At 40.9% G+C, this 23,474-nt stretch overlaps 1 long non-coding RNA gene across 1 annotated transcript; it reads right to left on the bottom strand.

Moving 5' to 3' along the window:
* Positions 1-17: 17 nt before the first annotated feature.
* Positions 18-13,077, bottom strand: LOC108494462. The gene is made up of 3 exons (XR_001873856.1): positions 13,000-13,077; positions 9,677-9,874; positions 18-125 (listed from the first exon to the last, which is right to left on the bottom strand). It is a non-coding gene; the product is annotated as an uncharacterized LOC108494462 (long non-coding RNA).
* Positions 13,078-23,474: the final 10,397 nt, after the last annotated feature.

The raw sequence follows: 23,474 nt of genomic DNA, 5'->3' as shown, positions 1-23,474 counted from the left end.
TAAGGTATAATATTTTGAAGTAGTCTTACTCATTTCAGAACCTCCCTTTTGCACTGATGAAGAACAGCTTGATCCCTCTGTCTTCACACCTCACACCCACATGCACAGTGTATCTCGTGCCTTCCCTGTTGAAACCAGAAGGTACAAACAGAATTCATTACTGTGTTAGGCAAACTCCTACCTGATTCTTAACTAAGTACTCCATTTTTATGCAAAATTTGCATCCATACATTCCAGGTTCTCAGAAGCACTTCACCTGTGAGTTAATAATGTTTACTTCATCAGATTTCAATTTACACAAAACCTGAAGGGTGTTTTGTGCTTCCTTTCATCCTGTCTAAGGATTTTTGTGGGCTTAGATGAAACACTAATATTTCTGTGCTGCTAAACAAAACTCACCAGAAATATTTTAAAATCTCAAATTAGACTTTAAAAAACATTTTTACCTGTTTACTTGAATAACGTCAATTTAATGTGTTGTCCTGATTAGTCTTTGTATATATACATGTGTATATATATAAGCTATATATAAGCTTTATATATATATGTATATGTATAAAGTTTTTGGGGTGATTGAGGGGCAAGACAAAAATCCAGCATTGTACAAAGATTCTACAATCATTTATTAACAGTTTCAAGTAATGTGTTGCTGTTTTGAGTTTGATTAAAAGTTATTTGCAGTTGAACTACGAAAAATGAAATGCAACTAAGAAAATAAGAATTCACAATATTAACTTAGGCTTTTGCTACAAAGAAAATTAGTTATTAGTACAGTTGGAACAGTGCTTTTTTTCTGGTGGAGGAAGAGAACTCCAATTATAATTATTTGTACTGGTTACAGGGAGCACTAACCTAAAACTGTACACAGTAAATTAAAAAGCCTATCACTTCTGTTATTTACTAGTGCAATTTACTGTAACACCCTCAAAAGTGTCATATTTCAAACCAAAGGGTAAGTCACAAATTTCCAGTTGCTAACAAAGAATAGGAGAGGTTTGAAGAGCTCTTAACACCTGGGGAAATAAATCAGGATGTTAGAGTAGAAATAAAAGAATATTGTTGAAATGGAATCAGGCATAAAAAAAATTAATTTTTTAGAGAATCCAGAATTTCATTATAAAATTCACAGTCTAATGGATTCTTCAAAAGAAGGGGTTTGGGGAAAAAGAGAGCATTTAAAATCCAGTTTTGACATTCCAGTTACTGCCTGTTTTATTAGATAGGTTTGGCAAAGTGAAATGGATTTTAACACGCAGGTGTCTGTGCACACACAGTTTTAACTGTGGTGTTGTGCAGACACAGGTACACCTGGCTACCCCTGCACCCTTCTGCCCCTGCCTTGGAGATCCTGGTGGTAGCTGGAGCTACCCAAGAGCACCCAGTGCAGCGTGAAGGAACTGGGATCCACACACTTCTCTCCTGTGTTACACACACACTGTCTCACTGCAGTTCACCCTGACCATATTTTAACCCAGTGCATGACTGAGTGCTAATACTGTATAAATATTTTGAAACATATCTTAAAAAAAAAAAAAAAACAAAAACATGTTTGCTTCAAACTTTTTATGATAGAGAAATATATAATTATTATGATTGTCTTACAAATTGTATTGTGTTCATTTTTTTTTGTTAAATATGTAGAAAAACATTAAGGGAATGGGGGACTTGAATGTCTGTGTGTACCGAAATGTATATAACTATTTGAGGAGAACACATGTGCCAAGTATAACATGATGTAAAAATTGTAAATATATGAAAAATTCATTTTTCTAATAAAGATAATTTCTGCCAATTGATATGAAAAGGAACAATGGTATCATTCTTGTCTGTCTTCCTTGTTAAATGGGACAAGATGAAGTGTCACCCTTTGTTTTTCCATTAGTCGTTGATTTGATTTGGAGGGTGTTAACAGCCACATGTTTTGAGCCATCCTTTGCTGTTAGAAATTATCTAAAGGTGAAGATGCCTGAAGCTAAAGCTGACAGGATGTGCTTGGTGATCCCAGTTTAATTTAATTCCCGAAAGGGATGGAGACAATTAATTTATGCAAAATTCATTTGGTGTGAGAAGGATGCTTTGAAAGTTGCTTCCTCAGCAGAGGGAGCAGTGGGAGCTCAGTTAAGGATGGTCCCTCCACCCGTGACACCATTCTCCCATGTTCTGAGACACGTCGGAGGCGCGAAGCACTGTGGGCCTGCACGAGGAGATGATCTTGGCTGCAGAAATGCATGAGCTCTTTGGGCAGTTATGGAGACAGCATCCAGCCTGAGGAGGAGGTGTCCTGCCAAGAATGATACCGCCCCCGAGAAGAGCTGGAGAGCTGGAGGAGTGGAGCGCTCCTGGCGTGGCTCTTGGAGGTCGGTCAGGTGAGGAGAACCAGAGGGGGAGAGCAAAGCAGGGGGTGACAAAATGGCAGTGATGTCTCACGTCTTCTGTGACTTTTGCTATCCCCAGTCTTTTTTACTGTTCTGGTTAATCAAGACTTACATCAAAATAGAGGTTTTAGTGGAGCAATTAAAGTCCTTTCTGAGGTTTGACCATTTGCCTGGCCACGGGAGTTAAAGAAGCGGTGTTCACACTGTGCTCTGGAGTGATTCTTTGGGACCCCATTTTCCATGATGTCTCATCAGCTAATGAAAATCTTTGATTCCTCAAAATGGGCACGAACAAGCCCTTGGCAATTAGAATAATGTTCTTTGAGGCAGTGGGATGGAAGTCATTATATAAATCCAAAGCATCATTTTGAAAAAGGGGCTTTGTGCTGAATACAAAAATAATGATGGGGTGAAAGGTTGCTCACAGAAGTCTCACAGCAGAACAGTCCCATCTATTTGTTCCCAAGATAAACATGACTGCATAGATAATATGAGAGGGATAAAATCAGACTTCTGTCCTTAATGAGGTTTTTAATGAGAAAAAACCTGCTGGGCTTATTGTCCTATGCTAGAAAGCTCTTTTAAGGGGACCCTGCTCTATTTGTATCTAAACAGCCCCATTTCAGGAAACCAAATGAGGTGTGCTCAAGGTATTGAATCTTTATGTGAACTTGAATCTTTGTTTTTAAGTGATAATGGTGTTTATATCCAGGCTGTTTGCATCAGGGCTGCTCCTCCAGCTCTACCTGCCAGCTTAGCTGATTTCTCTCTGTGTGTCTGTGAGTCATCTCAGCCTCAGCTTTGATTCCCTTTGGGATCTGGTTCAAAGATAGTCACATTCTCCCAGATCGTTCTTTTGAGTCTTTGCTGATGTGTCTATGGCAACTACCAGTCCTCTAAGACTTTGCTTGCTAAAAAAAAGAAAAAAAATAGAATTTAAGTGGTGACTGGGAAATGGAAGCTTTTAAAGTCTGACATATTGTGCATGGCAGTGCCAGCAGCGTTCCTCGTGAGCTGAGCAGTTCACCAGGTGTGAACACAACTTTCTTCCTGTAATTTGGACGCAGAAACACCTGTTTTAAGGCCAACTGCTGAAGTCTGCTCATCTCTATGTACAGAAACACCATCCACCCTACTTGTGGTGAGTTTTCCCACTGATCATAGTAGCTGCTTGTTTCTCTGCTTCTTCCAGTGGTTTACAAACAGCATTAGCTTCCCCTTGCAGGTTTGTTGCAGTACAAAACCCAAACTGTGGCTTCCACAAATTGCATTATTGATCTCTAGTGTGGTCCTCTGTCACTGCTATGCTTCTCCCACTTGGCAGGCTGCTTCAACAGGCATCTCCCCATGTACAGCACAGCTTGTCCTTTCCACTGAAGAAGGGAAGTTTCACACACTGAAGGGTCTCTGCATTGATTTCCGTATTTTCTCTCCAGAAGTTCCCAAAAAAAGCTTTCGGGGGGGGGGGTAGTTTATTGACTATTTATTTATTTGCTACTAGTTAGCCAATGCAGAATGATTATTACAGATGTTGACTGCCTTCTGTTCAGATCAATATGCTCAAATCTTGCTTGTCAAATTACTGTGTGTTTATAATGTAAGCAATGATCGTTCCTTTACTGTGGCAATAATCTGGAGTTTGCTAGCTTTGCAGTTGGCAACAGGGGATGGTAATATAGAAGATAATAATGATTAACACTGTCTACACAAGGTTACTGTAAGGTCAAAGACAATTTCCAGGGATCTCCATGCACCTCCAGGTGTAGTTTAACAGCAATAATCCTTGAAAAATGCTTTGCACTGCAAAAGCACAAGGTCTTCTTAGAGTGGACCTTAGCCTGCTAGTTAGACATGACCCATCCAGTGAGATCATTGAACCCTTTCATATTCAAAGACAGTATAACATTTACACTGTAAAGAACTATGAAAGATACAAAAAGCAGAAAATCTGAACACGGAACTCCAGAGGGAAAAAATACAGTATTAACCAGGTTTGAAAGTCTCAGACCCCCTTGTTAAAGAATTGTGTAGTTCCACTAATTACTTTGGGGACTGAAGCTGTTTGGCACTTCAGAAGCTTGGTTATGAGCAGCTGCCTCCTTCCATTCTGCATGAGGAAAAGCAGATTAAGTAGGAGCCATAACTGGCATTTCCCTTGTTCTCCCTTGAGCACAGAGACCTTGGCCAGGTTTTACTCCCAGTTTCTGAGATGGTACAGTTTTATCAGTCGAGAAGTTTGCCAAACAAAGAAAAAGCTGCTGCACTGGTATCACAATATCATGATGCTGATTTTACCCTCCTCTTTCCCAGCAAGAGAAATGTGGCAAATTGTGTAATTCTCCTTGTAGCTGAAATGCCTCTGAATTTCTTTCCTGCACTTTTAAAAGAGGAACTATTAGTATATGTTGAAGAGGATAAAAGTAGTAAGAATGAGGATGACCAGAATAACTCTGATTTTCCTCTAAGAACAAAACTGCTGTTGCATTGATTTGGCCACTGTGAGTGTTTCCTAATATGGGCTCTGAAAGCTGCAGTGCATGTTAATTCCTGTTACCCATTTTATTTTTACATAAATGTATGTGAAGAGCTTATGTTTAAAAATAGGGGTGGGGATGATGCTGAGGGATTTTGCTATGGGAGAAGCTTTCCAATAGGACTACACAATTCTGAGTATCCTGCAAGAAGATGGTGCAAATCTCTTTGAATATGCCTCTCACCAGCAAGAACATCTAGCAGTAGCTCTTAACCAAACAAGAAAATAATTTATTTTTAATTAAATATCAAATCTCAAATTGCTAATCTATTTAGATTTTTACCCTAAATAGAAATTCTGGAATGATAACCAGGTCCTCTTTTTCTCACCTTTAAATCCACTGTTGTTCCTTTGCATGGATGCACTATTATCTCAGCAAATGTGAGCAGCCAATGTGACCTTAACTATATTTATACTTCTCTGAACTAAACAGCTCTGATATTATCACATTCCTTCTTATTTCCCATTCCCTCTATCTACTCCTAGCAGTTTTCTCTATTTCTGTCCCTGTTAGAACATCATGGAAGTGTGAGCTGCACCTTGAACCTGACCTGCATGGTCAGCACATTTCCGTGTGTTAGTTAGAGGCATTGTAATCTCCATGTTCTTTTCTATTCCTGTCTCTGTAAAAACTAACATTTTGTTTATTTCTCCACTGCCATTCTGCAATGAGAAGATGATTTCAGTATTCAGAGCATAATGGCATCTATAACCTTCTTTTTCAGATGTTGGTTTTGCACTCAAAACATTTGGATAGCTTAAATTTTTTCTCCTTGCATGTATTTATTTTTTCTGGCATTTCAAAACATTAATTTTTTTTTTCCCCCTAAGTATTTGAATCTGATAGGCCATTTTATGTCTCCTTCAAATCAGATGAGTTTGGAGTAGCAAAGAAATGTCAGGTCATCTACACAGCAGGACTAGGGCCAGGAATTTTGTGTTTTAAGGGATGCTGGACAGATTTACGTATTCTGTGGCCTGAATGTTGTGGTATTGCATCCCACGTGCTGAAGACTTTCTGAGATAATGTTTAGCATTAAAAAAAGTTTGATTATGTAATGTGATGTACTGGGTTAGGCCACCAAATGCTTTGAAGTCAAAGAATGAGAAACCCACAGTTTAGGTTATCAAGAAAGGTATTAAATATTGATGCCTTGAGAAAATGGCACACATCTTCAATTCTTTCACACTGCAGTCTAAATAAATCACAAATTTATTTGTTTGGGGAGCTGGATGCAGGTAACAGAACTGGTCTTTTAGGGAGAAATTGAGGCAATGGTGAAAGTAAGTCTTATTTTATTGTGGTATTGTACATATTTCTTAGCACAGTGGGCGGGTAGATTTAAATGTATATGAAACAGAGTTGCCAGCTCATTGCTCACATCAGTGTATTCCCCAGCTGGCTCTGCATACTTCTGTGCAAATATTTCTTCTTCCTGAGGCTGGGAGGGAAAGTAGGATGTGAGGTTGTCTGCAGCATGAAGCTTGTACCCTCTTGCTGTCTGTGGGCTGCAGCTTCAGATTGGTTTGACAGTTGGAGTCGATGATCTTAGAGCTCTTTTGCAACCTTAAAGATTCTATAATTCTATGATTGTGAAGCTGTACCATATTTGCCTCAGTGCTGTAACAACAAAACCCCATGATTTTAGATAGAAAGCTGAGATGTAGCTATTTACACACAGGCAGCCCATGATGAATTAAACACAAATTAACTCAGAGTGAGCTGCAGTCTATTACCCCCGTGTGCAAGCAGAGTAACTGTGGCTCAGCAGCCCGTGCACGAACGGCTGCGCTGATCTGCACAAAGACCAATTAAATCCTCCTAATTGCCAAGTGTTCCCACTGGCTTCATCACACTGGTGTAACCCAAGTCCTGGATTCTTAGTCCTTACCAGGCACTGGAAGGGCTTGAGCAGACTGGGAATGTGACTGTTACTGAGACCAAGTCAGGGCTGCTGTTATTTTGGTGGCCATGTGTTTGCACGTGCATACGTGTGCATATTTTAAAGAAACAGCTTCTCCAGTCCTCTCTAATGTGACTGCAACGCTCCCAGTAGAGACCCTTGTTTAGTGGTTTTAGCAGCAATAATATGAATCATTTTTAGGGGGACAGATGACAGTGGTTGGTAAGGCCCTGATAGTGCCCTGTGCCAGGGAGAGCCGCCGGTGTCTGTGTGGTCAGTGTGGCCTGGTGAAGATATAAAGTCTTGTGCCTTCTTCTTGTAATAGGATTTTGTGAAAGTCCTGCTTCATTCCTGGTCAGGATTAAAACAGATTGCTGGACTGGGAATCTCAAAGACTGGTTTCTAATGCTGGCCCTGCCATTACCCTGTCATGGGGTCTTGCGAGTCACTTCACCTCTTTGGTTTCCGTCCAGCTCCTCTTCAGTCTGTAAGTAAGGCCTTTGCTGGAGTTACACTCATGCCATTTTCTCATATGGAGCAGACACTAAAGTCCTGGCAGAGAACAACTGGCTTTGCAGCAATAAAATAGTTAAAAATACTAAATTACTAATTTTTCTCCTACCTTTAAGGCTATTGGCACAACTTCGCCATATCTGACCATTTGTCAGCAGAAGCCTAAAGTACAGGGAGGAGTAACGAAGCAAAGAAGATCTCTAGAGCCAACAACATTTAGGATGAAAATATAACAATGAAGGTAAGCCTTACAAATGGTCTCATTCCACAGTTATCTGCAAGGCAAACTGCAAATCCTGAACAGGACTGACACCGTGTTGCTGTTCATACTGAGGAGATTTGTTTGCAGTGTGAGCACACAAAGTACAACTTTTAAAGCTGAGGACCTGAAACTAACAGCAACACATGGGAAATGCTAGTCTTTGTGACCTTTGTTGGATGGTTTGTCCTCAGCTTACACAGAAACTTCATTTTTTTTAACCTTATCTAAGTTATGTTAGATCATTTTTTAAAAGACTTCTCCACATGATATTTTCAATGTAACACACTTGTGACATTTGCTGTTCATATGACCCCTATGAATTCATTGAAATGCCCTCAGGAACCCGGGAACCCATGAATATGAAAGTGTTTCCTTTTTTGGCTCCATTTTTCACTGCTTTTGCTGGCTGGTTGGTTGTGTAAAGGGCAGAGCAGCTGTCCTGCACAGTTCTGTCCTCCTTACAAGGGGTACAAAGGAAAAGCCCTCTGGAGGAATCAGCTTTGTTGCCCCTCAAGAACTTCAGCATAAGAAAAATGACCATGAAAGAGGACTTAATGAGAGAATTTGAGTTAACTATAACAAGTGGGATCTAAATATTTTTTTAATGAGATAGGTTATAAAAAGAAAAGTCCTGTAATAATGGTTTTGGAGATTTAGTCAGAAGAGTTGATTCATAATCCCAAACCCATCTTTGTGCTAGAGTTACATCTTCATTAAGGGCCTGCATTTTAATGGTCCACCAATCAAACTAAAGATCTCTTTGTGCGTGTAAGATGGCGACAAACTTATTTTAATATTATGATGTCTTTTAATTGCCTTCCCTGCACGGCCTATGCCAAAAACCACTGCTTTTCATGGAGCTCTCCATTAAACTCTCAGGTGAGAGGGAGGAGCAGGAGGAACAGTGTCACTGGATAACCCAGTGCAGAAAGAGGCACAGTCAGAGTGTGCCAGTGTTGGGGATGGGATGGAACAGTCACATGGTGGCTGCTGCCAGAGTAGCATCTGGGCTGGCAGTGCCCTACTCACATTTCTCCATTAAATAAGGAAAATAGTCTTCAGCCCATACAGCTCGCAAAGGAAATTCCTCCTTACACTGATAAATGCTTCCAAGTGCTGAATAGAAGTGTTACATTTTGAATAAGCAATGCTGCAGAACATGCAGAACAGCAGTTTTCATTTGGGGTCTGAATGCTGGGAGGTGCAGTGCAGTCCTGCTCTGCACCACTGAATTCAAGAGCATTGCCATCTGATTCAGTTGCATCTCCTGAGTGTGAGGAGCCAGCTTTCCATTCCCTGATGTGCTGGTGTAAGTGTTACACCTCCCAGAAGTAATATAATGCCCTCAAATATTTGGATGATGTACTTTAATTCTTGTATTTATTTACATTTTAATTGCTACAGATGGAATAAATTCTCTACTTTGAAGTTTTATTACACTAATGAAGCTGGCTTAATGCAGCCTAACTAATTTTGGAAACTCTCTTCAACCTTTCCAGTCCTTTGAAAGATAATTTCAGGTAAAGTACAATGAAGCCTGAATAAGTTGTTCAACACACGGCACCCTGATATCCTCAGAGGTATAGAGGGGAATAAAAAGACATGCATCAAATTTCTCAGTCAGCAAGATGATTAGCTCTCAACAAAATTGAGTGTGGGTTGTTTTTTTTTTTAAGAAACAAGTTTTAGAATAAATTATTCTTATTTAAATTATTCTAATTTTTCTTTCTGTTTCTTGTTTGTTTGTTTTAAATTGGTCACAGTATCTTTTCTCCTGTAATGCCTTACCTCCTCATCCTGGAACTATGCACTGTGATGTACCCTGACAGACAGAGGCAGCATCACAAGTTTTTAGGAGCTGTATGTATGCAGTGGACTCTGACAGCACTATCTTCAGGTATGTCATGGCCCTTTATGTTTGCACCCATTTTCAAACACATTTTTTCCTTTATGTTAAATCTTCAACAACAACTAGTGAAATGAAGACCTCGTGAAAGTCAGTGGGTGGGGGTGGCGGGACCCCCTTGGGGTTTGTCCACAGGGCACATGACACTGTTTCAGCCTCATGTAGGGGGGTCACAGCTCTCACCTGTGGTTGCCTTGGTGGCATCAGGTTGTCCTAGTTGCAGTCAAACGTCAGAAGAATCTGCTTCTGTTCAGCCATCCTTGATGTTATGTCCTTTCATACCTGTGAGAGAAACTGTCTACGCAGGAGCCGGTGCAGAAATACCTCAGTTGAGCTGTGAACAATGAACTACATTCTTTCTTCTAACACTAAATTCAGATCCTGTTTAAAAAAAAAAAAAAATAGGGCAGGTTGCACAGGGAACAAAAACTTTCAGTTCAGACAGTGCCAGGGTAGGTAGTAAGTGGTGGGTATGAAAGGCCTTGTCAGATTTTGTGTTCAGTTGGTGTGTGCAGTGTAATAAAAAGCTAAGTGTGTGTATTGCACAGGCAGCACCGATTGCCTCCATTGACTTCTGTGTCAGGCTGAAAAACTTTGAAAATCAGTTTTTCCCAGTGTGGATGTCTTATCTGTTGAGTGCACCATGTAGTAGACATTTTAAAATCCGTGTATTTTCCCACATGATTTCTTTTGGAGTAAAGTGCAGCTGCAAATGGATTTCCACCCTCTAATTTCCCTCCCTTGCAATGTGGCAACTTGAAGCTTGGCAAATGCAGTTTTTAAAACCTATGAAAAATGTGCTCATAACCTTGTACTTTAACATGAGCTGCTCACTATTCTTGCCTCAGTCCAAGAGAGCTGATAATAAACATTCAGGCAGGAAAAACTATTCAGACTATTGACTGGCTGTTATAATAACTCTGATTCAGTACCTTGAGTGACTAAAATGAAATTGAACCTGATAACATCAGTTTTGCTCAACCTGTGTGTTCTAGCATCTTTTAATCATTTTTCATAGCAACTCTGCATTAACATCCCATCCTGGAAACACATTCCTTTGTTGTTCTCTGGTATGACAGACTCTGTTTTTGCTTTTCTGAATAATGTTTCTTGCTCTCATTTGTCTGTGCTCCCTACGTATCACCAGGTAGATGTGATGGATTTCTCATACTGAAAACCATCTGCTCAGTTGTGTTAGATAACATAAACCCATCCACCAAAATGCAAATTGGTAGCAATTCCTGCTAAACCAAAGCACTCGTTATGATCCTTCTTTCCAACATGTGCCCTCTGGCCAGGCCTGCTCAGCTGCAACTTTTCAGAAAGTGCTGGGACTCAAGATGCATCTTTGGAGTTGTCCAGTTGGCTGTGGCAAAATCTCATGGGGTAGCTTGGGGAGGCTGGCTTGAGTGAAAGAGGTGGATGAAATGTCCTAAAAGAGAAGGAGTCATACACTCCTGTAGTAGGTTCTCGTGTCCAAAACAGAACACATGGGTAAAACTGGGAGGACAGTATTCAGGGAAAGTGAAGAAACAAGTGGAAACGGGCAGTGTGAGGTTAGAGCCTGGGGTTTGGGTGCTGAAGAGCAGCAGCACCATAAGAGGCTCCTCTCTGACCCAGGAAGTTCAGCTCCCACCCTTCTGACACAAACACTTGTGCAGACCATCAGTGAACTGGGTATGAAGGTGAAGGGCTTCATGAAGAAAGCGAAAGCTAAATTAAAACTATTTATTTCTTTTAACTGGGTTTTTCCCTGCTCTTGCCACGTGCAGAGCTGCCTGTGCAAAAGGCCATGCCTGGGCTCTGGCCTGTCATCTGGGCCGATGGATGGAAAATGCATCTGCCATCGAGCCCTCAAGTTGTGGTGAAAGCCCCAAGGACTCTGAGACATTCAATCAAGTCTGTAGGAGCAGCACAGCGGGTCTGTCACACTCATGACTGAACAGTTGTATTTCGGCCGTGCTTTGACCGAAGAGATTTTCTGTTTGACCTGCCCATGTTCAGAAGCACTCTGGCATGAACCAGATGGGCTGCACTTGGGCTAAAAAAGGAAGTATTTCTTTACATTAACATTTTCTCAGCTATTTCTCATCCCAGTCAGTTAGAACTGCTGAGGTCCCTGCTCAGCAGGATGTGTGTGTGTGTGTGTGTGTGTGTGCCAGAGCAGACCAAGCAGTGGGCCAAAGGGAAGCCCTTGGCCAGGGTGATGGGTGTCACCATCAGGTGGCCACAGGGGAGGCACAGCCACAAAAAAGTGGGTCCTCGTTTTTTCTCGGCCTGAAAGACACTATGGTATTACACAGAGCCCAAATGCTGGTGACTGCATCCAGCTGCATGCAAAAGTGTCTGCAGAGTTTGTGGCTTCTAAAACATACAAGTCGTGGTATGTGTAATTTTCACCACTTCCCACAATGAGAGAGGTGGGATTTCTCACTCAGAGGGATGCATGTTGTACTGACTCTGTAGAATATGTGCCTACAAGTAGAATTTCACAGCCTGGCCCTCCTCCTCAGAGCTCACAGGGCTTCTGGTTTCCTTTGGCAGGAGGTAGTCACTCCTGGAGGGAGCGAGTATTTCTTGAGCTAATTACCTTGTGTTTGCAATCCTCAAAGCATCTAAGTTGATATGCTGACTGCAAGAAGGGGAAACTGGCTACAACCTGTATTGTAACTTAATGTGAACTAATGAAAGCTTAAATAAAAAGAAGCAAACAGGTCCCTAGTGAGATACCTGAGCCACAGTTCCGCAGAATTTAATTAATCTTTCCTTTGTATTAAACATTATGATGCAGGGAAGAATCTGTGCCAAGGGCAGCAGTGACTAATTTCACAGCAAGGAGCAAACTTTGTTGTGTGATTGTATATCACCACATGCCTCGTAGAAGGTACAGAGGAATAACAACTGAGAACCTCAGGTACAGAGAAAACAGAAAGGAGCTGCTGGATGAGGCTGGTCATGAGCTGACACAGGTAAATACAGGCAGGAGGTGTTTGTTTTTTTCAGTAGAGAAATAAAGGAAAATATTTTTAGTGCATGTTTGAAACACATCTGCATGCTACAGATGGTTTGGGCTGTGATCCAGGTGAGTGGTAAAGCTTGGTTTTACATAAACTGGCCACAGGCTTGCAACCCTTTGGCCAAATGTCTGAGGAACACCGGGTATGTAGAGTTAAAGCTTTATATCTCACATGTTAACCACATAAACCTTTCCGGAGGTTTAACACAAACATTTGCAGGCAAGAATACCTATTATGTGCCCACAAGTCAGAAGCTCCTCCTGAGTAGCCCCTACCCACAGCTATTTGCTTCCACATTGCACTTATAAATAAACAATTTCTGGAGAGGTAAATATTTATTTGCTCAGTAGATTCATGTACATTTCTGGCTGAAGGTCAGCATTTCCCTCCTCCGGGATCCTATTTACTGCTCCACTTTCAGACATCCTGCCCTGGCCTTAGACATTAAAAATATGCCTGGGATTCACTAAATTCTGCTTTTTTACGTACCTCTGTCTCTGGAATCAGCTTCCTGTGCTGGCAGAAGCATCCTTGCAGGAGGAGGCAGCTCCTCAGTCCTGAGGAGAGGGACTTTGCTCCGAGAGCAGGCAGGGGGTGCTGGCAGCTGCCCCAGCTGCTGCTGCAGGTTTTCTCTGTGTCATTTCCTTCTGGCAGCAGTCAATGCTCTCCGTGTCTTGTCTGCAAGAAAAAAATCTCCTTCCCATTGCTGCATGAATGGATTCCCTGTCCTGGAAAAAGAAAGCAAATCAAGAAAATGAGAGTCCTACCCCTAGCACAGGCATATTAGTGGAGGTTGGATGGCTGTAGGGTGATGCCTCAGCCACAGTCCCACCTTGGTCAGGTCACTGGCTGGTGTGGGACAGCCCCAACAAGCAGAGAGGGAGGGCTCTGGCCTCCCAGGGTTGCCTAATTTGAAAGGCACCATCTCACAAATCTTGACAGTGCTGGGAGACAAGCAGTTCACAAAGCCCAGACTCTTTCCACTGACTCTGATACCCAATTTTATCTGCCATTTATAACCTTAACCACTCTTGGTTACAGCAGTAGTGTCACTCCACCTGAGCACATTCCACAAATCACTAAATATTCAGCTGTGTCTCCAAAACCAAGGGGTCAGCCAGAAGAGCTGGGTTTGCTCCGGAAAAATGACATTTAGGGAGCTAAAGACCCAAAATGAGAACGAAGAAATAATGTGGCGCACTTCATGACAGAAATGTTGTCTAGACTTCTCTGATGAGTTTACTTTGCCCCTCTTTGATGAGGTATTAACTCGACAAAGAGCAGGTGGTTGGCTAAGTGTCGTTTGGTGAGCAGAGTCTGGGAGAGATCATTCATCTCCCAGCTGCAAGGGATGCAAGGGCCAACTGTCAGCTCCGTGACACTGGTGACCCCAGGCCACTGCAGGGAGGACACTCTGACAGGGGAAAGGAGCCGTGTTTCATCCTCTGCATGTCTTGTATGTAATTTGTTGCACTTGCTGACGGCACTGTGAGAGATGAGTGGTTCATCACTCCTCAAGTCCCTCCCATGCCTTTCCCATTGGACATCTAATGTATGGTGTGTATTCCTGGCCACTTCAATGCCAGGAAATCCTTTGCTGTAGCATTTTGATTGAGTTTAGTTTGCTCGTGTGTTTTGCCAAGAATACAGTTTCACAAGAAATGCAGCATTGCTGCAGATCTTTTGTTGCCTGTGGGTGCCTGGGAAGAAGTTAGAATACTTACAGAAAAATCTGAAAATATTAACATAGGAAAATAAACAAATACATTTTTAAGTTAACTCAGAGAAAAATGCTTTTGGTGGTGTGTTTGTTTTCTTAGTGGGAATGGAGAAGCAGAAGAACTGTCAATATTGTTTTATGCCAAATAAGTAGTGATAACAGGATCTGTCTTTTTTTAACACCCTGTTTCTTCTGTTTGACTTGAACTTGACTTATTGAAGCCAAAGACCTGTGTTATTTCATAAATGCACATTGGGCACAAATGCATCATAAATGCCCTGATGGGGGAGAAGATAATTAGAATGAGGAGGGAAGCTGCATTCCAGGTGCAGGAGCCATTAGTATTCTTCTGCTCCAGTTCCCTGAACCACTGCATTTATTAACCTTTAGCCAGATCAGAGCCGATTTCTCCTGTTTCTTACATAATGTTGGAATGATAATTGACAGTACTGATGAAAGGGAAATGTCTCTCTGCAACTCAAATTTTTCTTGCTTTCATGTAGAGGGTTTTAGAACAAGAGTCTTATCAGCTGTGAATAATTGCATCTCATTAACTCCGTACTGGAGTTATATGTATATGCATATTAGTTGGAATTGTGTATATATTTGGCTGGAAAATGTTATGGCATGCTTCAAGTGGCACCAGTGATGTGAAATTCAGTGTGCATGGCATGTTTATGTAACTCAAGTGACATTGCTAAGGAGGTAGGAGATGGTGGTTGTACATTTGGGTGCAGTTTTGGGGGAATTCTTTCTACCAGGCTTTGGAAAAAAAAAAAAAAAAAAAGGCTTTCATCCTCACAGTTATTTGGACAGTTTGATACTCTGTTAGTGAAAACAGAAGTGTTTTTTAAAGCTTCCACTGGCCCTTTGCTCTGCTTGCTGCTCTGAGGGTGCGGTGCTTCTGTGGGGCTTGGAGGTTCCTGCCATGTCACGGGGAGCGTTTGCGGGGTTTTCTCTGGTACCTCAAGAGGTTTTGCTCTTCTAGGAAAAGCTTTATGCCAATCTTGTAAATCCAAATTCACAGCAGATTTTGGAGTCTCTAATAGACAGAGAAAGCTGCCAAAAAAAGTAATTTGTGTGAGAGTGGTAAGTTGTTTTAGCCCTCAAATCCCTTTGAACATTAGGAAAATCAAGTAATCCATTTAAAGTCTTCTGGTTGCACCCTTTATTTTGATGTTTTCTTTCCATACGGTTAGAGAGATGGTTCTTTTTAATAAAATTGGGTGGTTTATTTTGAAGAGGCCAGGTCTCTTCTCCTTAAAGGGGCTAAGCAGTTACTCCAGGGACAGTTTTCCATTGTACAGAAGCTGCAGCTGCCACATGACTCTATGACAGGGACTTTCACCCATGAGAATAACCTGGCTGCAGAGCAATCATTAATTGCTTCCTGGCACAAGGAGTGTCTTGTTATTGCTTGTAGTTCAGAGACAATTCAACTCGCACACGCATATGTTGGCATGAAGAAAATGCCAACTGCTCTTATTTCCAGCAAAACAGTGATATAATTGTCAAGCTGATGGAAAACAAAAGCTTCCTCCTAATTTATTTGTTATTAAATGAAGAAAGAAAAAAAATCTGCTGTTTAACTAAGGAACACTTTCCATGCTTTGCTGGAAAAACATCTGAAATTTAACACTGGGACAGTTCATGATGTTGTTGAAATAACCATCAGATGAATCCTCATGAATCCTTTCTTTCCCAAATGCAAACTGATTTCTTCTCGCTCCTATTGGACAGACATTTAACCTAAGTGGTGCTTTTATGTAGGGTTTGTTTGATCTTATTTTTTGTCAGAATTGCAATCATTCTATATGCAACATAACATCAAATCATAGGAATATTTTCTACATTAAGTAACTTTATGCTTTCTCTTAAAGAAGAAAATAAACTATCATCATTTTTTCCTTTAGATATCTTATATTTGCCTGCACCATCTTTGATTTGATCTGAGGATTTCAGTACCTGACCAGAAAGTTGTGGGAATCAAACTCCCAGGGAGTGGAACAGCAAGTGCTGCTCAGTGTAATGCACAGCAAGGAGATGAAGAGACCAGAAAGCACATTCCCACTGGTTGTGTTGAGATGATCACTTGAAGGGCAGGGCTGCCACTGGCTGCAAATAGTGAGGCCTGCAGGTCTTCTTCCATGAACAAATAGAAAACTGTTCAGTATTATATTAATTACAAGCTGGAAAAGAACATTGGTGGGGCTGTGGTAGTGATTAATTGTTTAGCTTATTAAATTAATTTCCCAGCATATGATTTTTTCCACAGAAATAAATTACCTTGAGTATTATATCTTGTGCTTATGTGAGGAAAAATTAAGGTATTTTCTAAGATAGCAGAATGATTTTGTCCTATATTTCTAAGGAAAATAATAGTGAGAATTCATTAGCACTTGAGAACTGCCTGGAAGAAAATAGATAATTATAGACTTCATTATGCTTTCAAACAGGCATGCAAAATTCTAAACCAGACCCTTACAACCACTGAAGTTGCAAATAGGGACAAATTTTGCGAGGAGCACCAATTTTCTGATCAATCAACAAAATGAAATAAAAGCCCCAGGATTATGTTGTCTTTGAGACTTAGTGAATATTTTTCTGTCAAACTCAGGGTTTTATTAAAGCAGAGATGGAATTCTGTCTATGAAACCTTCCAAACCATCAGTCATGACCAAACTCCAAGATGGACAAGATATTGAGAAGTCACATGAAGCTGAGGCACGAAGACAAATCAAGAAGTGAAACGAGACTGCATAAAACAGCAGATTATTAATCCAAAGATTGGCTTCCAAAAACACTTCTCCCCCATTTGGAAAGGCTGTTGCTACCATGGGGCAACCCATCCAAACCTGTCAGTTCCTCAGATACCAACGTTCACACATGCAAGTGGATATTCTGTTGCTTCTTAGAGTTTTGTTCTAATGTTTGTTAGACATTTCACTAAAAATTAAAGTTCCATCTTGCCTGTGAAAACCAACGTGACCAATACTTCCTCAGCAGGTCATATTATGAGCTTTTAGCTTTTCATTAAGGAGATTTCAATGTAGTCACTCCTTTCAACTTCAGAATTTAGCAGGGGGAATATACTGGATCCAACAACTTGCTGCCTCCAAATGTTATTGCCTTCAAACTTACAAGTTCAGTCCTGCTGCAGGGGGACACACTGCAGCTTTGCAAAGCCCATGTTACTGATTATTGTTATCTTTCTGAGCTAGGAAATATGAGCCTTGCTGTTCCCAGGCCCTAGTGACTTGGAGACATGCCTCTCCTTGACCCAGGTGCAAATATGGATCCTGATCATGCAAGTTGACCCCCTAATCCTCTGCAGTTGTATTTTACCTTCATTCTGTGCTGAGGAAGAGTGACCCTCGTTTCAAGATGTGCTGTGAAATGGCCATAAATTGGCTGAAGAGCACTGTAAAAAGTAATAATGTTTGGGCTTGCTGAGCTGGTCAGAAGAGCTCACCATTACTGCAGCTTCATTTCCCTGCCAAGGCACCCCAATGGATTCAGAGGGATGAGTCACTGCCCATGCAGAGCACTGCAGATTGCTGTGTGAGAAACTCCCACTCAGGTGGAAGACATGGGAAATACAAATGGCTTGATTCAGTGTTAGACACAATACACAACAGCTCTGTGGCCAGACACACTTTTTAAATAGCCTTTACCTGTTGTATAATCCTGCTGAGGTGATATTGGAACTTCAGTGTCCATGCTTGCACTCTTTTACTGTCAGTGTACTGAAAGGGGGAATATTGGCTTATACCCCAATGAGGATAGCAAATTAAACTAAGTCTTATGCTGGAAACCCTCCCTCTGCTCACCTGTCCATGGGTGAAACACTGTGGAAGTCTGTTCTTCCTCCAATTATATCATACAGATTGGTGCAAGATAGGTCAAATAAAAAAAGTGTCTAAAGTGTGTTCACACAAGGGGTGATATTGGCATAATTATACCTGTTAATTTAATGGCAGATTTACCCATGCAGACAAGCTTAGAAGAACAGGCCTTAATCAATTATGAACTTAGACGACAGCTTGAGTGGTGAGATTTATGCCTTTTTAAAATATGTTTTTAAAACAGATATGTTGCTTCTGTTTTAGTCCTCTCTAGTGCTGTCTATAATCATGTCCCTGTTAAAATGATACTTTTAGGGACTGTTTATTTGATAGACTCTGAAGTATTCATTACCTTAATTACCGAGCATAAATTACACATGATACTCTATCCTTGTTTGGCTCAAAAATAATTACTTATTATTATTCAGGTGTTAATCATCAAGCCTTAATCCTTTGCTAGTTTATTATGGATTTTCAGAGGAAAAATTGAAGGAGAATTTTAGATATGTCTGTTCCCTAATTTGTCATCTATTAGCAGCAGTGTGTCCCCTCTGCTTCTGAAGAACTTCAGCAGATCGTGTCAGGCTGCAGAGCCAGGGGACTGTCTGCATGTGGCACTGGGAGGTGACAGGATGGATGTCCCCCTTGCTGTGGGAATGCCACGTGCTCCAGCTCTTTGAGAGCTGCGCATCAGCACTGCTTGATGTGTTCCGATGGGATTTCCTGTTGGCACTTTTTATACAATTGCTTGAGTCATTCTCCAGTGGTGCCAAGTGCTTGCCACAGCAGATGAAGTCAGCTCCTGATGATGCACTGCCTCTGATTCAGAGCAGGGCCTCGAGCTGGACCATCTGCTGGCTGCTCGCCTTCCCTTGACGCGCTGGTGGAGCTGCTGGGTGTCACTGGTGCTTTTAATGGGGGCATGTGAAAGTGGAGCTGTGGTTGTGTTTGTCCATATGCTCTCTGTTGAGTTGTGACTGGGAATCTGTGAGGCTGGGTCGTGCTGCCCAGGTTTGCTTTGGAAGGGTTTTGCTCTGGGATACGAGTACCCCCCCAGTGAGTCTGGCTGTGCCCTGCAGAGAAGGAGGCACTGTGGGAGAGGTGCTGCCCATGTCTGGTGGTGAATAAGGATCAGCCTGTGGGCAGGCAATCCTCTACAGGCCTGGCTGGGGTCAGTGCTGTCCACAGCCAGGGCAGGTCTGCTGAGCAAGTGTTGGGATCCTGAGCCTTCCTAGTCCATGGATTGGGGAGATTACATCTAGGAAAGCAAACACTCAGGAGCCGGAAGCTTTTCTTCAGGCCATTTTCTCTGTGCTCCCAGAATATGAGAACATGTGTGTGTGCAGAGTAGAAAAGCTGTACGTTTATGAATTGGAAGAGTACCTTATTCTTCCTCTAGATTTTTCTGTGGAGATCCTGCAAGAAAAGTCACAGCATCCTCTGAATGAGAAGGGACAATGGAGACTCTCTATCCCCAGTTTGCCTCCAACCAGAAGGTCACACTTTATCCTGATGCTACAAAATGTTCCCAGTGTTGATGCCAGGTGTCCCTCACAATGGCAATTTTTAAGCACTTCTTAGTCAGTCCATATCAAAGCCATTTATAACAGAGGTAGTGTGAGAGTCTCCTTTGTTGCAAACTGAATGCAAAGAATTTTCATAAGGTCACCTATCAAATGCATCAAAGAGCAGAGACTGTTCATTTAAGTTCTGGTCCTGTGCTGCAGTGCTACACCTGTACACAAAACCATACAATCAACCACATCCTAAAGATATGGTAGAGACTAATAACCTAAAAATATGGAGAAATTCAGTATTGTAAGAACAGTCTTTTAAGAGTGGCTGTAGATGGTTCAGTGTAGCCTAACAGCTTGTTGCATGCCAGAAGCCCACAGCATTTTATTTCAGTAGTGTTATCACTACATTTAATAATGTTCCAGTCTTAGTCTATAGGAAGAGTGGATTTTTTATTAATCAGATTTAATATCTTTTTATCAGTGCTATTTCCAACTGATGTGATTTTTCATGGCAATTGGATGAGCAATCAATTACACAGCATGATGCTAGGGTCTGAAAAATTTTGTATATGCCATGTTGTCTGTAATGCTCAAAATAATCCTGATCAGAAGATGGTGTGAACTGTGTGTGAATTAATATTATCATACAAATGCATTTAAGTGTTAATTCCCTTTGATGTGGCCACATAGAAAAGCCTTAGGAATCAGTGGAGATTAGGGGAAAACTATTTCTGATTACAAATTCTACTCACTCGTAGTAATACAGGCAGATTGGCTGTGCTAAATTACTAAATCACTTTACCAGGCTTTTCAGTGCCGTCTTCCTTTTCTTTTTTTTTTTTTTTCAAAATTGATTTTTTTTTTTATATTTGCCTACCGAGATGTTGAGAAGAAGAAAGAAGAGAAGGAGTGCTGTCTTCAAGGGAAATATATTTTATTGCTATTTATATCTAAACAGCACCTGATGTTGCGCTCGGATTTGAATTTCCTTCTTCTAGAAATGCTAAAGAATTTTTTAAGCCACTGGGAGAAAGGAAGGAAATCTCTGCATTAGATTCATTTTGTCTTTACACCTGTAAAAGTCTCAAATGATTGGCTTCTACACGCCTGAAACAAATTTCAATTTTCTCTTTGTTTCTAACTTCTGAAAACCTTCTGGCTGAAAGAGACAATTGCCCATAAGGCTTGGCACTGCACCTGTTGTGAACTGACTAATGTTTGTTTGGTTATATGCCATGTCTATATGCTTTAAAACAAATTAGTTGGAAGTGTCTCCATTTGAACACAAAATTTCCAGTTTGTCACTGAAAAAAACCCCCAAACCTGAAATATATGATGATAAAATACTGATCATTCTAAATGCTCAGTTGCATATCTGATTACCATAATAACCTGATTTATATGGCACACTGGCAAAAATAAGAATGTAAAAGATTATTGTATGTGCAGACAGGCTTTTGTCTGAATTTCATTGTTTGGCAAATGTGGCAAGACAAAGCTAAAAAGTTAGTGAAAAAGAAAAATAACTTTTTTCTCTGTTGAATACATTTGCAAATGCCTTTTTTTGCTTTATGTGCAAATATTCACTGATTAACTCTGTTGATTTTATGACTTGCTTCCCTTACAAACCTCACATGCAATAGGGTTCTGCACTTCAAACCCTGCCTTCTCTTTCTAGTTGAAGCTTTTGAGTTTTATACTATGAGAAGACTATTGAACCATTGCACCTATTCTTAATGCTACATTATTAACTTCCCTGCAGTAGTCAGTCATTTAACTAATATTTGTCACTATGTGCATTCAAAATTAGCAGTACTAATGTTTAAATATGAGTGCTACTAAAATTACATATTAACTAGCAAGCTGTTAGAATCTCTGCTACCAATAACTGCCAGGAAAAATAATTTCACACTGTAAACTTAATCTGGAATTCACTATGGGCCAAGAATTACTTATATCTGTCAGGGTTTCCCAACAAAAGACTCCGCAATAAAACAGGCATTGTTTAAAGTTTAAACTTTCTTTGAGTAAGTTTCCAGACTGATGTGTTGTTTGTTTACTGTCTGGCAAGAAGAAAATTCAAAATACTGCAACATGGAAATGCTACTGATTACTCTACAATGTGCTGAAACATGATGGAAGATCTGGATAGCAAGGTCTTGCTGGGTTTGGGCTCCATCCATATAATAAATTTCCTTTTTTGTAGGAAGAGAAACTTCTCATAAATAGTGCTTGTTTCTGGCAAATTAAATTAAGTGGAGTGGGTTTCCTTGGCACCAGCACTCGTGGCTGCTGAGGCCTGCAGTGAGAGCAGAACAGTCCTACCCCACCTGAGCTGCCTTTAAGGGATTCGTGCTGGGGCTCCTGTGCACTCACAAAGGCCTGAGAGATTGAACGTGACTGACATTGATGGATGTGCTGCCAACTGCTGCACATTTGTGTTTTATAAAGCATCCCCTATGTTGTGGTCAGGCCCAGAAAAGAGACTGAATTCTTATAAACTGTCCAAAATGTCATGGCTTTATTAAAATAAATATCAGACGCTGTGAATGAACCACTTGAAGCTGCAAGTGCATCGAGGTCTGTTTGTGGCTGCTGCTGAAGACAAGGGACTGAGTTAAATGGACCCTCAATATGAAAAAATGGAACATCTTCAGTTGCTTAGTTTCCAATTATGTAACTTGCTTCAATGACTTAGTTAGTTGTTCTTCTCAGATGGAGCTATTTTCTACATTTCTCTGAGCCTGAAAAAGGCTTCGGTGTGTGTGGAGCACATGCAGTGTGTTTGGTGACTGATGGTGTTGCCTGCTGGGTATGTGGATGATTACAGGAGACCAGGAGAACAGGTGGAAAGCTCACTGATTTTTGTTATAGGCGTTATGTAAAAATATGGCAGTGAATCACTGCAGGTCCTGTTCACATTTCCAGTCATTTCCACAGTGCCTTTGTGTGTGCCCACTTGTGTGCTCACATATTGTGTGTGGGTACTGTGTGCAGGGTCTTAGCTGAATCTTTTACTGGGAACAAATGCTAAGACATTATTTTACCAGGGAAAAAGAGGTTTTGCTTTCTCATTTTCTGAGTGTTTCCAGTTGATTTGTGAGGGGTTTTTTTAAATAAAAAGGAAAAGCAGGGAAGCTATCTGTATTGTACTCTCAGAAGAGAAGGAAAAAGAAAAATAACATTAAAGAGGCACATGTATTTTTTTATCACTGTCCCTACATTATCTGAGCAATGTGCAACTTACCACCTGATTGTTTTGCAAATGTTATACAGTTTAGGAAGGACTTAGAAACTAAAGCTTCTAAAAGGAGACTGCTAGCCCCAGGTGCAAGGCCAGAGAGATGATGGTACCTTTCAGACCACCCAGCTAAGACTGCAAGTTTAACTCGCTAAAGAAAGTGTGTTAAAAAATTAGATGGTGCATCCTGAGGTTTCTTAGTCCCATCTGGCCCTGGCTCCCTGGGCTGCCTAAATATTTTGTGTGAACACATCACTGGATAATGTGCACAGTCACTACACTTGCAGCAGTCAACATTTCTCTTGTTTCAAGCACAAAGAAATCCCCTTAGATGACCTATTCATGTCTTCTAAGTTTCATTCCTTCAGGGCATAGTTGCATGGAGTTATTAAAGATTTTTATTATCCTTTCATGAGTGAATAACATTTGAGTCTTAAAGTGTGGTCTGGAATTAAGTTCTGCTGGAAAGAATTGTTTTTCCTTTGTCCTATAATTCTGTTGTTGTAGCAAAGCAGAAAATGCTGCAGACAGTGCCATAAAATTTAAATAGTTAATGTAAAAATCTTTCCCCAACTGTGACAGGGCAATATCAAAATCTTCTGAATTGTTTATCTGCTTACTAATGAGAAATAAAGAATGTT

Source organism: Lepidothrix coronata, unplaced genomic scaffold (assembly GCF_001604755.1).
Source record: "Lepidothrix coronata isolate B3197 unplaced genomic scaffold, Lepidothrix_coronata-1.0 Scaffold24, whole genome shotgun sequence".
Taxonomy (NCBI): Eukaryota; Metazoa; Chordata; class Aves; order Passeriformes; family Pipridae; genus Lepidothrix; species Lepidothrix coronata.
Note: the sequence above shows the minus strand (reverse complement) of the source record. Positions and strands in the feature narration are given on the sequence as shown.